Source organism: Pseudonaja textilis, chromosome 2, assembly GCF_049901715.1.
Source record: "Pseudonaja textilis isolate UNSWEBS1 chromosome 2, rPseTex1.2, whole genome shotgun sequence".
Taxonomy (NCBI): Eukaryota; Metazoa; Chordata; class Lepidosauria; order Squamata; family Elapidae; genus Pseudonaja; species Pseudonaja textilis.
In genome coordinates, this window is record NC_141991.1 from 90534003 (window position 1) to 90550794 (window position 16792).

General features: G+C 36.4%; 1 protein-coding gene across 1 annotated transcript in view; it reads left to right on the forward strand.

The window, feature by feature from the left end:
- SLIT3 (slit guidance ligand 3) overlaps window positions 1–16792 on the forward strand; it is a 494586-nt gene that overhangs the window by 199316 nt on the left and 278478 nt on the right. The gene's annotated exons all lie outside the window — the stretch shown is intronic.

Sequence of the window (16792 nt, forward strand, 5' to 3'; positions counted from 1 at the left end):
GAACTTCAACAGTATTCTACTTCTAACGATAGCCTTGAATAATTTACCATTAATGTAATATTTCACTATCACTTCACGACGTGTTTGTTTAATTTTTCAGTATTTGCATTCTGTGTGGATTACGGTGATAGAGGGTAGCCTTTGGGAGAATAAATAATGGAAAAAATTGAAACAAAGATTGATTAAATGGAAAGACATTGATTTGGAGAAAAGAAAGCGGCCTTGACAATGATTCCACAGTCTGGATATGCTTTTGAAAACTTTTCTGATGCATTCATATATTTAACTACTGCAGCAGAAAAAATATTAAAGCGAAGTAAAAATGTGATACCGATAAAGGAGATTATTTGTAGCTCATGGTTGAAATGTGTGGGGGGGTCCTGGGTGCTGACTGAGCTTGGTTGTTTTGTTTTGTTTTGTTTTTGTTTTGCAGATGTTTCATTATCCAAACTGTTGTTGTTACCTAGTTTGGATAATGAAATGTCTGCAAAAACAACCACCACCACCACCAAGCTCAGACAGCACCAAGGCCCCTTCATAAAAATGTGATGAATAAACCTAGGCTGAAACTGGATAAAAAAGATCTTCTCCGGAGTTTTTATAGCCCTTTGGTATGGTTGCATTGTTATATCCAGATGGTGAGAATATTATTTATTGATTAGAGTTGTGGAAAATCTTCACAGTGTCACCTTAAAAAAAGTGGTCCCAAGTAGTTCTACACAGGCTCAGTGAGGAAATCACTGAGACTAGTGTTCCCAAAACTGTATGGTGTATTCCTTGGTGATGTGGTTGCTAGGATAGAAACAGAGTCTAGAAGTGTGAAGAACCTGTTAGTAATGCATTGAGGTTTTATTTGTATTCTAGACAGAATACAAATATGGAGGAAAATCAGTGGTGGGATTCAAGTAATTTAACAACCAGTTCTCTGCTCTGATGAATTCTTCCAATAGCCAGTTTACCAAACTGCTCAGAAGGTTAACAACCGGTTCTCCAAAAGTGGTATGAACTGGCTGAATCCCACCACTGGGGAAAATCAGAGAAACAATCATTTTAGTATGGTTGCCACCAATGGTGGAGATGTGGATCTCTTTAGCAAACAGAAGTTGTGCCCCACACACTACTGGCAATGTGTTCTGGAAAGTAAAGTTGCAGGGTGGAGGTTTAAATGGGATCTTAAAAACTTAAGTGTATACTCTCTTTTATCAGTGCTCTGTTGTGAAAATACCAGTATTTATGATGCCTGCTTTTCATTGAGTGCTCCGATCCTCTACTTATCTGCATATAGGGTTGCTGCAGAGAGGCAGGAAATCTGTTTTCCAATCCTACTGCATTCACCTGGTTTTGTATAGAATCAGGGAATTCAGATTTTATATTAGCCTAAAATGTAGTTAGATATAAGTCCTCACTCAATGATAGCAATAACAATAGCACTTAGACTTATATACCACTTCACAGTGCTTTCCAGCCCTCTCTAAGTGATTTACTGAGTCAGCATATTTTCTCCAACCATCTGGGTCCTCGTTTTACCAACCTCAAAAGGATGGAAACTGAGTCAACCTTGAGCCTGGTGAGATTTGAACTGCCAAATTGCAAGCAGTTGGCAATCAGCAGAAGTAGCCTGCAGTACTGCATTCTAACTAAACTATGGGTCAGGGCAATTGATAAGTTTTATTTTACTCTGTTTTTATTTAAATTAGTATTAAATATAGTTAATAGTTTTACTTTCTGGACGTTTATTTGGAATGAAGCTGGCAAGGTAGTAACCAGGAGTTTCAGGTTAGAATCAATCATGATATCAATATAAAACCAGGTATTATCAAGAGAATACCCAATATTAAATCACTTTAAAAGATTAGATGAAAAAGTCTAGAATTTAAATCCTGGAGCATTATGTTCATCTGTGCTGTACATAAATTCATTCTTATATATTTAAAAACATTTTGCTCAGTCATATATGTGAGCCTTTTGTTGAGTAATCCAAGTCCTGAAAAGATGTTGAGTGAGAGAGCCAATATTTACAGATGTATCTGCTTTGCAGACTAAGAAAATTATGATTTTTCACTTTTATTTATATCACAAGTTTGGTAACTATTTGGAATATAAGACTGATCCCCAAGGCCTTACTGGGCCTGCACTCTTTTTGTCAATTTCTGCACCGATGCAGAAATGATTGCTATTCCATTTCATCGCAAGTACAACAATATCATAGAAGTACCAGTGTAAAAGTTTTATATTTGGATATACTTGTTTGGATTGTTTGTTCTAAGTAGATGTCTGTGATATGACTGGCTTTTCTTCTTTCCTTCTTATTGGATAAATCTTAATATATTTTTTTAATTGTTTGCTTTCTTTAGGGAAATAATCCTGGGTCTAACCTTGTTGTAGCCTTTATATATTAGCATACTTAATACAGCAGATTCAACTGGAGAATTGATTATTTGTTTCTCTTTTCCAGCTTGATAAACCTTCTTTCTTTTTAAAACTTGTAATAACAGGAAATAATCTACTATAACTTAAATGACATATGGAGTAACTCAAATTAATGAAAAATTAAATTATCCTTTTAATGGAGCAAAATTCTCAGGATCCATTACTAGTTTATCAATTTGCATCCAAAAATATTATTGTAATCTTCCCTCCTGTAATTTTAATCTAGTCCTGGCAAACCTAAAATTGGACTGTCACAACTTGTTCAAAATACTGCATGGAAAATTACTATTGGTGATGTTTTGATAGTTATTACATTTGTTTGATCCAGAAAACTTTCTTTCAGGAATGCATTGCTACTTCTTCAAAGTGCCTAGGATATTATGTTATATGCATATTATCTTGATACCATACTATAGAAAATTCATTTCACTGAAAACATCAATACAATGTATTTTTCCAAGGTTACTGAATAGTTTACACAGTTTCTTGCTTTTCAAAAGAAACTCGTAATGATATGTTTCTAAAATTGAAAAAAATACACATATCTGTTTTTATGATTATATTAAGAAGTTATATTTTATATCAGTGGTTACAATTTTTTGAATGCCCTATAGCAGGGGTCCCCAACCTGTGGACCATGGTCCACTACCGGGCCATGGCCTATTGGCCACCGGGCTGCATGAGTGGCTATTTAGTATGTGCATGTGCGCACAGTGTGTGTGTGTTTGTGTGTGCTACTAACACCACGAGCACCCCATGGATGCTAGGTACAAGCATGACGCATGCACTATGACCCCATTCACATATATACATGTTAGTTGGCCACAAAACTGCATATTACATACAGAAGATAGAAACCCTTAGCCAAATGATTGTAAGAGCTGCTAAAATAGATGTGTTGTGCAGGAAAAGTACACTGGATTCTTATCAATATATATTTTTAGAGTAAGAGCAAGAGGAATGGTGGAATTTATGTCTTCTCCATGAACGGAAAGAGATCGTTTAACTGCTGCTAGTCTCCCTGGAAATTGTTATCTGTGGAAGCTCTGAAATGGCTTGAGGATTGCTATAGATCTTAGTTTCCATTTGTCATCAAGTCTCCTTAGATTGCCATATACAGTGAAACAAACTGGATCATTTTAAATTCATGGAGGGTTGGGGAGGTAATACCCACCTCTTCCAGCTGAAAATGATGAGGTTCTACTGCATTTTTTTTTTTTATCATATCCCAATCAGAACACCCTGTTGTAGATCTCCTTGAATGTGCAACCTGCTGAACTGACTAACCTTTTAACTACTGATATGCCAGCTGGTAAATTTCTAACAAAAATGTGAAAATAGTTGCAATTACAAAATCTAAATCAATTGTGCACCCTCTATATTTGGATACATAGTGTTTTTGGAATGAGATCATACTATGAAAGAATCTACTGCGGATGTGAAACTCATGGCTCTTATTTTTATAATGTGGGACTGTAGGGAAAGTTACTACTCAAGGATTAACTTAGCATATTATTTCCCATGCCTTATCAGCTGATAAGGAATGCAAATATTTCTCTAAAACTATTAGGTGAGATGTTGCAGGTGATTTTACTTTATTTATCTCAGGCAGAAAATTAGTTCAAAGTACACATCCTATCATGTCTTCCATGGTCTTTTTTGTCATGTCAGGTTTTTTTCCCCTGGTATTCATTAATTGAAGAGTTGTTTAAATGAACTTTGGGCATTCCTACTAAATTCCAGATACATCCAACTGCCTGACCTAAGAAGAGTCTAAGGTGGATGTTAGAAGAGCCCATTTTGCAGAGATGAAGATTAAATTACATTTTGTATTTCTAATTAGGGAGATGTATCCGATGATGAGATTATTTCTGAGAACCTCAAAAAGGAAAAGAAAAAGCAGTGGTGGGATTATTATTTTTTACTACCGGTTCTGTGGGCATGGCTTGGTGGGCATGGCATGGCTTGGTGGATGTGGCTTGGCGGACGTGGCAGGGCAAGGATACTGTAAAATCTCCATTCCCTCCCCAGTCCTGGTGAAGGTTACTGCAAAATTCCCATTCTCTCCCACCCACCACTAACCTGCTTTCCAGCTCTGTTCTTCTGTGCAGGGCAACAAAACAAGACTCAGCCAATAAGCCGGGATTCGGGAGGCAGAGAATAGTTTGGGAGGGCAGTCAGAGATGGTATTTGTCGGTTCTCCAAACTATTCAAAATTTCCGCTACCAGTTCTCTAGAACTGGTCAGAACCTGCTGAATACCACCTCTGAAAAAAAAGAATATGGTGTTTAAAATTGGATGTGGAATATATCAGATAATCATAAATTGCATCATCAGAAAGATGTCAAGAGATGACAAACACTTGATAGAAGAAAAACCCTGAATTGTATGTATTACTTTTCTTTCTATTTTTCTCTCCCTGTATTACCTTATTTCCTAAGAGCATCTGGACTATAATAAATGGTGTCAGTATTATAAAAGAAATGAGATAACCTGATCTCAAAACCCAAGTACTAAGGAAGGGAAGATGAGTTATTTCTCAACATGCTCAGGAAAACTGGGATAGAGGAGAGAAAGCACTCCAATTATTCCAAATAAATGATTTTACTCGACATTAAAAGTGACTTGGAACAGTCACTTTCCTAGTTGCATCCATTCACACAATCTTTAAGACAATTTTTCCATGTAAGTATCTACTTAAAGAGGATTGTGATTATAATGATTAATTATAGGGCCATGGTCTATATTTCTACCCAACAGTATGTTATCTTCAAAACATTTTAGGTATAAATTTTATGACATCTTTAGTGCATTTCTTTAATGATCTTTGAGGGGAAATAAATCCAAAGTTAATGGATGCTCATTTTTGAAGGTTTCTTAATCTATGTTTTAAATCTTTCTTTAGTTCCTTTACTGAAATTATCAAGATTCCATAAAGTTTCATGCACCCTGGGTAAGGAATGTAGAAAACTGTTACCATATGTTGAACATTTTAATATGCTCATGATATCATCCTGTTTGAACATGTTCAAAATGGATTCCAGATATTATATTAGACTGCTAAGGCTAACATTTGCTGCGAAATGTTATTTGAATGCATGTACTGGATTTATAGAATTTATTTCAAATACCTTATTTTACATTGAAAAACCATGAACTATAAGAATAGATTTCTGGGCACCCCTTAAATCTATCTATATCTATAGCATCTCTATATCTATATTCATTATATACATAAAAGTCACTTTTAACTAGGAACTTTTCCTGATCTGCCACTGTGAATCAACTAATTCTCTTTTTTAAATTAGATCTGCAAAGACTTTCTTCATCCTGTCTTTAAGAGTAAATGTCAAACAATAGATGTAGCTATATTCTTGAACATCCCCTTTTAGTAAACCTTTTATGTCATTTTAAATGTTACTGTAAAGGTTTGCTTTATCCTAGGCCTAGTTTTCTTTCTCTCCAGTGCTTTAGATTTCAGTTCTTTACCTCAGCCCTTTGAATTCAGGCAAACCATTGAGAGCAAATACTGCAAAGTCATATTCTGACTTTCGTGTCTCATTATTATGATTAGAATTTTGTTCTTTTTCTTTCCAAATTTCAAAGTCATAATTTCTCTTAACAATAGGGGGCATGCATAAGCGCATCAAAATGTGCCTACCGTCCCTATCCTATTGTTTCTTTATTTCCTTATTCGTATCCATTTCATGTAGTTATAAGCATGTTTATACTTATACCTGTTATCTAATAATTGTTTGACAAAATAAATACATACAAATAAATAAATAAATAAATAATAAAAAAAATAATCCCATGAATATGCATGAGAAAAAGCTATTTGCCTGTACAACATTTTGAATTTGGGTTTCACAAATTCAGACATAACCATCCATAGTTCAAGCAGAATACAGTAGACAAGTACTCATCAAAATCCTGTTAACATTGTATATAATTTTAAATGGCATATGGCAGCGGTGTCAAACTCAAGTCATCATGGTGGTGTCATTTTTCCCCTTTGCTAAACTGGGCATGGGCATGGCCAGCACATGACACATCTGGCCCTTGGGTTGTGAATTTTAACAGCCCTGGTTAAGGGAAGGGAAATTTTTATCAACTGGTAAATATCTCAGTAAATTAATAACTGATTAGAGGTTTAATTATATGTCTAGATCCATTACTGTAAGAAAAATGTTCTTGTGATTTCAGTAGATTTGGAACAATTGGTTTGTAACTGAGGAAAGCTAAGAAAAGGTTAACTTAATAAGAATGACTGTGGATTATCTACATGTGTAAAAGGGTTAATGGGGTCAATTTGAGCTTCATACCAAAACAAGGGTTTGTAGTTTGAACATAAGATAATTCTGCAAAAATCAGCATCTTTCAACATAGATTTTGAAGGGAAGAGAAAAAAGACAACAACTCTGGCTTTTTAGGTGTTTCTTGAAAAGTTATCTAAGTATGACACATGTAAAATGATGGTGAGATGAAGAATAAATGAAGCTTCAGAGGTCCTTAAATTGTTCACTAAGGGAGCTGCTGAAAGAAATAATAGGCAAGTTAAGAGAAATGGTACCAGATGTGCCTGCAATGCCAATAATCAGCTAAAATGTAAACATCTAGAGAGTCTGTAATAAGAGTTATTACAGCTGTAATACTTAAAATCATACAGAAAAAAATGAGGGTCTTATTATTTAGCTAGAAATAAATCAGAATTTGATTCACATGGAAATTTGGGTCTTTTCCATCTTTGCATTCAATATTCTATTATAACTTAAACAATCTCTCTGTCTAAAAAGCTAATATAAATTAAAAAAGACAAATAAAGTGAACATTGTCACAGCTTTTTGCTTGTGATGAATGCTTTTATTTGTCAATAGTGTTATATTTCAGGAAGTCTGTTCAATGACAAAACAGAATTGTGTTGCATCAGTGTTGCTAGAATTAATTTTTGATCTGCTTGTTGTAAAAAAGGCAGGTACGCATTCATTAATAAACAAAAAGCTAGACATAGTAGGACGAAAACTGTGTTAATTCATAATAGCAAAAATCAGGAATTTAAAATGTTAATCTTAGTAAAGTTACTTTTGTCAGACAAGGTTCTGCCAGATCCTTTCTGATTTACAAAAAAGCTATTTTTTTCCTTTGGATTATGACAAAAAGTGAATCTTCTTAAAATTGTATACACTTGGATATGCATAATGATTTTTTACTTCAAAAATAAACAGAACACATTCTCCCTGTTGAAGAACATGTAGGGTTTTTTTAAAGAAAGTAGAGGAGGAAATTATTTCAAGGAAAGCTCAAAGACTGGTCATAGATGAGTGAGGATAATTAGAGTCTCAAAGCCTGCCTTCTGATTGCTCAATTCATTGTTAGATGTTGAAGCAAGTCTTCTCTTTCTCCCAGTTTTTATTCTGGCAAGCTTCCTGCAGGAACATCCTTCAGAATACACATCTTTGAGTCCAGCATTGCCCTGGTTAATGTCCTTGCAAAGGGAATGGGATAGGGATACAGTTCTCAGAATTCCCTTCTAAACTTTGGCCATACTGACTGAAAATTCTAGGGATGTAGGCCCAACTCATCCAGTGGCATCCAGGTTACAGAAGCTATTCCAGTCTTTCTGCCTAAATGCTTATTTTAGAACATCATTAAATCCTCCTTCCTTCCTTCCTTTTCATCTTACTTTTCCCTACTTAAAGGAAATGGTTCCCTAACCATTTAAATTAAAATCACAATTACTCATTTATTTAAAACCATAAAAAAACCACAGCAATATAGGTAGTCCTCAACTTTCAACGGTTTGTTTAGTGACCATTCAAAATTGCAATGGCACTGGAAAAAGTGATTTAGGACCATTTTTTTCACACAACCATTGTATCATCCCCATGGTCACATGATCAAAATTCAGATGCTTGGCAACTGACTCATATTTATGATAGGTGGAATGTCCCGGGCTCATGTGATAACCTTTTGCAACCTTCTGACAAAGTCAATGGGAAATCCAGATTCACTTAACAACTGTGTTACTAACAACAACTGAAGCAATTCATGTAACAACTGTGGAAATAAAGGTTGTAAAATGGGGCAAAATTTACTTAACGACTGTTTAATTTAGCAACAGAAATTTTGGGCTCAATTGTCAAGGACTACCTATATTAGCAACAAGGAGTATTAACAAAATCGAAACAGAAGAATTTCATTAAAAGTCTGCTTTTAGTGCAAGTGCTTATAAATGTAATTGAGCAGTAATATTAGTTATACTACTAATCAGTTACTATTACTACTACTAAATTATAAAATAATATAATTTATTCTGAAGGCACCAAGAACAGAAGGACTAAAAGAAGAAAAACTCTTGCAGAGTCAATTCAAAATTATTAGTGTCTAGACTCCAGATACAAAATTGCCTACTGTGAGCAAAAGGAATAAAATAAAATCCCTCACTTATATTTTTCAAAAACAAAAAATAGAATAAATTAATCCTTTAGCAGGGACATATTATTCAATCAACTATAGAGAGTAAGCTTTTTTCTTTCCTTTTTTTTTTTTACATTCTGTGTTCCCAAAAGAACGATAAGTTTATTAAGGTACTTTTCTACCAAGCTTCATATAGAGCAGAGGAATTCTTTATGAGATGAGTAAAACTGGAAGTTTATCCCCAACAGTGCAGTGGTAGTATTTTTAAAAATTATGGCAGAAATCCCACTGTAGAGTGAAGAGAAGATCTTATTTTAAAGGCTACATTTTCATTTTTCCAGTATTAAATGGTTACATGCTTTGCTCTTGTCATGCATCTCAGGATAACGTCCATGAATGGTCCAACTAACCTGTCAAAACTTTGGGAGACTAATTAACAATATATGCTATTCAACATCTCATGAGCCACTGCATTGGGTAATATCCTGGAAGAGGATTGAATTGAACAAGAGATTATTATCTTCTGTTATCTTCTAAGGGTAATATTGTGATGACCAATATGTGATGACCAATATGACAGATATGCAAATTTATCATTCATATTTTGCAATCCACTTTGCCATCCCAATTTATTTTTGTATTTTTAGCTGAAGCTAAAGAGGGACTAATTTTTTCTTTATTAGAATCATGAGTCTTTGGGATATTGGAGTGATCAGTCTTAAGAAATACAGAATTAGATGAATTAGCAAACATTTTTTTTCTTTTCAAATGACACTTTGAAACCTTCCAAATTTTAAATACTGTGTTGTATTCTAATTCTGAACCTACAGTGTTTAAGCCTGAATCCAGGCAACAGCTAAACTCTAACAAAGAAATCCAAGTACTACTAACTCATTGCTGCCAATTAGTAATGATCTGGAAGTTTGTGGCCCAGTGTTTTGGTCTGTGTGATTCACCATTATATCTAAAGGTTTTTAACATTTTTATCTTTCTCATGTGCACTAACAGTACAAAAATAATGAGTATAGTATGATCATTCTGTAAATATGAAGTAGGCAATTTCAAACATTTTAGAAATCAAAAGTGGTGAGTTACAAGCTTTTTCTCGTCAGAAATCATAGTACTTGGAATCTACTATGTTTGGTCTTTAAAGCTTATATTCCTAAATCCAAAATCCAGGCACCTTTTTAATAGGAACGATGGAAAGAAATATAATCAGTGGACCATACCATTTAAAGTAAGATAGCCCTACTTTTGTAGTATAACAGTAAGGTTTGTGCTTCTTTGATTCCCTAGATTTTAATTATCACTGTGGAACAAGGGATTTGCTTAGTTATACATGGCTGTACTGCTGCTGAAGCCAGCCTCATTATATGGATGTGGCTTGTTCAAACAGAGACAACACAGTACTAAGACATAGTGAGAAGCCTTTTCTATTACCTTATCAGGGATAGATGAACGCCAAAAAGGAGTCAGCCTTGGCAGCAAAGTTTCATTTTTCAGTCCAGCTGGATAACACAGATGTCAGTGGAATGTCAGCACCTGTGAGCATACTCTTTTTCCCCTGGATGTCACTGTTGCTCCACAAAAAAGAAGGAAAATTGCCTTCACCTAACTGGATCATTAATTTTGCATGTGAACTTTTTCCCTTTCTTTCCCAGGTGTTTGTCTCATGCATGCTTAACATTTAAAATTCCTCACAGTCATTCCTTAAGAGGTTTAAGATTGCAAGATTGCCTTTGAGCACCCACAAGTGATATAAGAGGCCTTGGGAAGAATAGGTGTTGCATCGCAATTGGAAAGAAGAGTCCTACTTTATAGAGGATGCATTTTTATTTAACATTCAATTCAACAGTCTTCCTAGAATGTGTTGTCATTGGAAGAAAAATAACATAGAGATATACTTTGAGCTTTTAGATTATATTAGGTTGAGTTGCAAAATTCCAGATAATTTCTAGACTGCAGCAGAAACCTGGAACTTTCTGTGTCTCTTTACTCCACTGTAGTTGTCATCCATACTCGTGATATGATATGCCTGGAGTATTAATTTTTAACTTTTAAATGTATTGTTTAAGTTTAAATCTCACGTTACCTTCAAGAGTCAAAGTTCCATACAGAGCCCAACATCTTCCCATTTTTCTGTCTAAAACAACTATGTGAGGATGGTTGAGCTGGGAAAGAATGATTGATCCAAAGTCACCTAGAAAGCTCAGGGTGACCTCTTTATTCCCAGCCAAACCCTTTAATAATGCAGTCAACTGTACCTGCCAAGACAATACTGTGTAACCCAAATCAAAAGTGAACTTTCAGCAGAGTGAGAGTGCTAAACAATTGTATTGTTTTAATTCTTAACTATTGGAAGCATAGTGCAATATCTGATATTGTAGTTGAGGGATGTACCTGTAATTCAAGAATCTACACCAGGGGTGTCAAACTCTTATTGTCATAGTATTGTCATGTGATGTATCGTGTCTTTTCCCCTTTCCCTAAACTAAGCATGGGCATGTCAGAGCATGACGCATCCAGTCCATGGGCTGCAAGTTTGACAGCCCTAATCTGCACCATTTGATGATCTTCAGAAAATAACAATTGGTTGTCATTTGTGTTGTTCTGGTATTGTGCTGATGTGTACTGGATTAGTAGGATCATACAGAAGTTGAGTTACAGTTTAAAGCCTGATACCAGCCAATTGGCATATTGTGGTACCAAGAGCCTACTGATATAATTAAATAATGACAAAAAGTAAAGCTCTTATTCAATTACTTTGACATTTAGCCGTTCTTTGCAACTAATGGGATTAAATTCATTATAAAGAGATTAAGTGTAGAATAAGAGCTGGTCACATTAGGGGAAGATTTTACCTTACAATCTTTTAAAGCTTTCAGATTTTTACCATTGTGTGTGTGTGTCACTCTGGAAGTAAGGCAGACAAGTTGCATTTAGTTCTTGAAATCACAATGATTTTTCTTTGTTTCTTTATAGGAGTATATGAGGTCATTGTTTTGTTATTGTGTTAGTGCTGTAGTAAAAGATTCTGATTGCTCAGTAGTTGGAATTTCATTGACAGAAAAAAGCCTCAATGTGTTTATACCTCTGATCATATATAGAGTTTTGCCAAAAGGACAATTGCAATTAATTTCTCAATTAATGAAATCTGTTGGTTACAATTATGCAGTGAGAGGTTTTTTTTTCTTAACTGTTATATATATATATATATATATATATATATATATATATATATATATATAGAGAGAGAGAGAGAGAGAGAGAGAGAGAGAGAGAGAGAGATATCTTTGGTTGTTCGGGTTTTCTCCCGCGTAAGATTCAAGTATCTAGGCAACGTTCGATTAAGTCTCATTCATCATCTTCAGGCTTCTGTCTTCAGCTCTTGCTTCTCAGAGTGATGTGAGATTGCAGCTGCTTCTTCCTTTTAACTGCTAGTGGGGTGGGACTTGATTGGGTGGGGGCTTGGCTGTGTTCTGATTGGGTGGGGGTGTGTTCTCATTGGTAGGGGTTTGGCTGTGTTCTGATTGGTTGGGGGGTTGGCCGTGTTCTGATTGGTTGGATGCGTGTTCTGTTCAGGTGGGGGCTTGGTTGTGCTCAGGTTAGTCTTAGTTGCTGGGGGATTTGAGTTGGTGAGCTGTGATCTTGCTGTTTGGCTTCGAGTTCGTGGTCGTGCTGCATCTTCATACTGGGTGTCGGTTTGCTTCATGTATGGCTCGGAGGAGTTTGAAGTGGGTAGTGATGCAGCTGCAGTGCAGCTTCTGGACCATGGTCGTGTCTCATCGTCTGAGTGGGTGTGAGTCTGTTTTCTACATGGAAGTGTGGTGGTGGCAACTTGTGTGGCTCTCATGGGTGTAGGTCTGGTGTCATTCTTCATGTTGGGTACTCGTCTGTTCATGAGGGCGGGTTTCCAAATGGCTGAAAGGCGGGAGGTGTCATCTCGTTTGTTCATGCTGTGTGGATGTTTTTCTATCTCTATGGCTTCTCTGATTATTCTGCTGTTGAAGTGTTCGGTTTTGGCGATAGTTCTGGTATTTTTAAAGTCAATTTCATGTCCTGTGGCTTTGAGGTGTTGGACCAGGGAAGAGGTCGTTTCTTCTTTTTTGATTGAGTTCTTATGTTCTTCAATGCGTGCACTTATTCTTCTGTTAGTTTGTCCAATGTATGTGGTAGGGCAGGCAGTGCAGGGGATTTCGTATACTCCTTGGTTTTCTAATTCGATTTTGTCTTTGGGGTTTCTTAGGATGGTGGATATTTTTCTGTTTGTGCAGAATGCTGTTTTAATGTTGTGTTTTTGGAGGATCTTGCTGATTTTGTCTGTAGTGCCTTTTATATATGGGAGGAGGGCTTTGCCGTTTTCTTGTTCTCTGTCTTGGATTTTGGTTGGGGTTTCTTTTTGGATTAGGTGGGTAATCTTCTTTCTTTGGAATCCATTGGCTGTAAGTACGTTGGTGAGAGTGTGTAGTTCGGTTTTTTGGTGTTGTTCATCGGCTAAGCATTTTGTTCTGGAGATGAGTGTCTTGGCTACACAAGATGCCACCACCACACTTCCATGTAGAAAACAGACTCACACCCACTCAGAAGATGAGACATGACCATGGACCAGAAGCTGCACTGCAGCTGCATCACTACCCACTTCAAACTCCTCTGAGCCATACATGAGGCAAACCGACACCCAGTATGAAGATGCAGCACGACCATGAACTCGAAGCCAAACAGCAAGATCACAGCTCACCAACTCAAATCCCCCAGCAACTAAGACTAACCTGAGCACAACCAAGCCCCCACCTGAACAGAACACGCATCCAACCAATCAGAACACGGCCAACCCCCCAACCAATCAGAACACAGCCAAACCCCCTACCAATGAGAACACACCCCCACCCAATCAGAACACAGCCAAGCCCCCACCCAATCAAGTCCCACCCCCACTAGCAGTTAAAAGGAAGAAGCAGCTGCAATCTCACATCACTCTGAGAAGCAAGAGCCGAAGACAGAAGCCTGAAGATGATGAATGAGACTTCATTGAAACGTTGCCTAGATACTTCGAATCTTACGCGGAGAAAACCCGAACAACCAAAGATCCACATACAAATACCATGAGAACCTCAGAATATATATATATATATATATATAATATATTTCCAAATATTTTATTAATTTTTAAAAAACAAACATATACAAACAAAACACAAAACATGAAAAACATAAAACATCTTTTTTGAAAGCAGCTTGATCCCGGGTTACATCTCTTCATACAGACATAAATTCAAGTTCATGCTCACTTTTATATACCATTCCATATCTTATTACAATTCTACATTTTTTATATAGCTTCTCCCCTCTTTTCACTCTCTTAATTCTATTTTATTTATTTCATCTTAATTTAAATCATTATACTTATATCCTTTGTCTGTGCTGTTTCAGCTGTCTATTATCTTTTCTCATTAACACAAAATTTCTCCTCTTATCACTGATTGGAGTATGACGCCTTTATATCTTTCCCCTAAATTTAAAACTTAATATAATACATAACTTTCATTCGGATTCTGCTAAGTACATTCTAAAGCTATTTTAAGAAAAGAAAAAATATAAATATATAATATAATTAAAACAACAATCCATACCAATCAAAATTAATATTCATTTAAATCTTAAACATTTTACACATTCCTTTTCTAATAGGTATCATGCTTCTATGGGAACAGTTATAAATTTTACGTAATTGCCCCCCCCCATTTCACTTATATTTTAAAACATTATGTAATTAAAATGTTCCCATTTCTTCTTAATTCAATTCTCTCATATTTCATTTCATTTATTTTGTTCAAGAAAAAAAGTTTCACCAAATTACATTGAATATTTTATCCCATTTTATAATCATATGTTATTCCAATTTTCTAACATTATTTCTAATACAAATACAACAATACAGTCTTATGTACCTTTGCAGAATCTCTTTTTCAGTTATATTTTTACCCATTATCTCTAAATAAATCCTGTTTCTTTACATCTTGATTCAAACCTTTATAGCTTCTCTTCCCTTCCTTCCTCCCTTGCTTCTTCACTCTACCCTTTTTACCCCCTTGTCTCTCCATCTCCGTTTCCCCCTTCTGTATTCCTCTTTTCTGTTGCTTTCTGACATTATATCCATTTTTTACCTCATTTTTCCCTTTTTTGGTTGTTTTTTTAGGTCTTAAATTCTCCATTCTCTTTCCCCCCTTTCCCCTTTCTTCCCCAGATAAAATTACTTGTTCATTAAAGATGGCTTCTTCTTTGTCCCAATCTTCTTGTTCTTGTAGTTTCTCATAAGTAGAAATCGCCATTTCTAAAAAATGAAAAACGGAGCCAAAAGAGCCCTTCCCTTCTTGTTCCTCTTCTTTATATTTTTTCAAATTCCATTTTCAGTTCATCCACAAGTGATGCCATTGTAAAAAATTTTTTTAAACAACACACATTCTTTTAAATTCCAAGCAATCTCCTCCAGCCAAATCTTACTCTTATTCTTTTCCTCTCCCTTCCCACTTACAGCGAAAAAATTTTTTTTCAGTGATCAGAAATCTTTATTGTCCCCTTGGCTTTGATTTTCCAGTTTAATTACCTGCTGATGCCAAAGTGGGTTTTTCCGATTTCTCATTCATCTGCTGCCACCGTAAGGAAGGAGAGTGAGAAAAAACAAACTTTCCCTTTTCACTTTCATGCGCTGCTTCCGGATCTTCTTTGGGAGCGATGTATCTTTTTTAAAAATTTAAATTCCAGGGTATCTTAAATGTTTCTTCTTATCCCGGTCAGCCAAAACTTTCACTTCTTAGCTTCCTCCCGCACATTCTTTTCTGGATGAGTGCTTCTTTGTGGCGGCCATTTCTGACCACCGCTCTACCGCCTTCGGAAAAGGGAGTTAAGCCAGCTGAGGAGGGGAGGTGCGGCTCCCCTCAAGCCCTGCCAGGTCTCCCCTATCTTCGACCACCTCTACGGGGTGGCTTAGCCCTGAAGCCGGCTGGCTCAGGGCACTCCAGCGGCGAGCGCAAGCAGAAACTGCGCACGATCACAGATTCCTGCTGCCGCCGAAGCCCTGCAAACCGGAAGTGAGTCCAGCTGTCATATATTTTTATTATAGATATTCATTTTGAAGTATGGGATGTTTCATATTTTGTTCATCAGTTTGGAAGCTTGAGGCTGTGTTTGAACAACTGCTCATCAAAGCTCTGCCGTGCAAGATGTAAAGCAATTATATAAAGAGCATTTATGGAGAGCCTTTTCCTGATCCTTGAGTAACCACAATTAGCCCTCATCAGACTTTGAATTGAGGGTAAAAATTCAAGTCAGAGTGCATGACTTGTCAAAGACTTAGATACTGGCAATAGTATTTTACAAATGAATCATTTGAAACAGAGCATCAGCTCAGAAGCTATTTATGCTCTGAATGAGATGATAGGACTTGTTTCTACCACCAACACTCCCATCTAGCAAAATGGATTGTTTCCATTTTATAACTGATCTACTAATATGTTGTGGACAGAAAAAATGTGAGGAGGTAGTTCAAATCATTGGCTTATTGGTATGAATTTTAGATAGCTATGATCAGTAAAATCACTATCAACGTAGCAAAATGTATGTTTAAAAAATACCATTGTATAACACCGTGATGGTGAACCTATGGCACACATGCCAGAGGTGGCATGCAGAGCCTTCTCTCCGGCACATGAGTCATCGCTCCAGCTCAGCTCTACCACGCATGTGCGCATGCACCACCTGCCAGTTAGCTGGTCTTTGAGTCTCTGCCCACATGCTGGGTGGCACATGGGGGTGTCACGCATGCATTTGTTGGGATGGGGCACAAACCCAGGAGGTGCTGGGGGTTTGCACGTGTATATGCAGGGGGGACTGGGCATGCGTGTGCATTGCATTTTGGGGAAGCATGTGCGTGCTTTGGGCACTTGGT